Raw genomic sequence first — 1,646 nt, 5'->3', positions numbered from 1 at the left:
CTAACCATATTAAGTGAAACTCTCCCATTGTTACCAATTAGCCAGGGGTGTTACCTACAGAAGGGTTGTTGTTGTTCAGTCACTCAGTTGTGTCTCCTCTTTTGCAACCCATGAACTGTAGCCTGCCAGGGTCCTCTATCCATGGAATTCTCCAGGAAAGAATATCGGAGTGGTTTGACATTTCCTTCTATCCACTGATAAATACAGATATGAGAACAGCAAAGAGGAAATTACAGAGGTCATCTTGTTTCTTCAAATGTCAGAAGCATCCATGTCACAGCAGTAGATGGACACTACCTCCTGTAGGCGTAGTCCAAACACTTCCTGTTGGCATTTGCACCAAACAAGGTTCCCTATACTTCTGGCATCATCTGCTAGACAATGAGGTCCAGCCAGCTTTTGAGGATATTGGAAACATTGATTTTGCAATCCCCACTATAGACTGCAACCCTGCCAGCTATTTCCTCAGGCAGGTAGGCCTTCGGATCATTTTAGACATTAACATCTCTTTTGGTGGTGATTTTGTACACAGACATTGCTTTTGCACTGCTGCCTTCACCAGTGGGAAATCTTGGGGGTTTTTTTTGTTTTGTTTTGTTTTTTCAAAAATGACCATTCAGGGCTCCAACAACCGGTACAGGCCGAGGAGGATCAGGCCATTCAGCAGCAGTTGGCACCTGGCTCTATCTTTTACCATTCTGCTGAGTCTCTGTCTTTAGATTTGTGACAAGATCATCCATCTTTCAGTCTGACAATTTTGAGCCTCACTTGACTCATCAGACTGGACATCTGAATTTTCTTATTCTGCTCAATCTGCTTTTCTTTCTTCTCATAATATTCCATAATCTTCACTCTTTACGCTTACACAAGCTGATATTTCTCAATGTTGAACTCTTCTTTTGCTTTCCTGTCTATTCTGCTCCTCCTTGACTTTGTCAATAAAAGTCATCATGTACTTAATCAGCTTCTGCATGTTTGCATCACTGACAGAACACATGCTGATGAGCAACCAGGAGAGGAAAGCTGCCACTTCAGGCCTCCTCTGTTTTGTTGTGCTATATGCTAGCATGTGTAAAGCCCATGGAAATTACAATCCAACCAGTTATTCCCATTTTATAAATGAGGAAATTGAGGCTCCAAGAAATGAAAAGACTTCTCTACTAATGCAGTTAGAAGATGGTGGGCCCATGTTAAGAATTTAGGTGTATCATCAATGCTTATCTGCTTGCCACCAGTATGAGTTCATCCCTGGTGTTAGTCCTGGTTCTGCTACTCACTAATTTTTCTTGGACATTTCACCTCAAATGGAATCCACCTTCCTAATCAATAAAATAACTGGTGTCGTCCCCTACTGTTTTCATAATTTATTATACTGCAAAAGTATGATAGCCCATTATATGCACATCGGAAATTAGAAACAAAATGGAAAAAGCTAAATGCAATATTGCTGTTGTTGTTGTTGTTCAATCACTAGGTTGTGTCCCACTCTTTTGGACACCATGGAATATACATACCAGGCTCTTCTGTCCTTCACAGTCTCCCAGAGTTTGCTCAAATTTATGTTCACTGTGTTGGTGATAATAGCTAAACATCTCATCCTCTGCCACCCTCTTCTCCTTTTGCCTTCAATTTTGTCCAGCATCAGA

The 1,646-nt window shown here is 41.2% G+C and overlaps 1 pseudogene; it reads right to left on the bottom strand.

The window, feature by feature from the left end:
* Positions 1-367: 367 nt before the first annotated feature.
* On the bottom strand, positions 368-997 carry LOC101105222 (V-type proton ATPase subunit E 1-like; annotated as a pseudogene).
* Positions 998-1,646: the final 649 nt, after the last annotated feature.

This window comes from Ovis aries, chromosome 2 (assembly GCF_016772045.2).
Source record: "Ovis aries strain OAR_USU_Benz2616 breed Rambouillet chromosome 2, ARS-UI_Ramb_v3.0, whole genome shotgun sequence".
NCBI lineage: Eukaryota > Metazoa > Chordata > Mammalia > Artiodactyla > Bovidae > Ovis > Ovis aries.
This window is presented reverse-complemented; position numbering and strand designations above follow the sequence as displayed.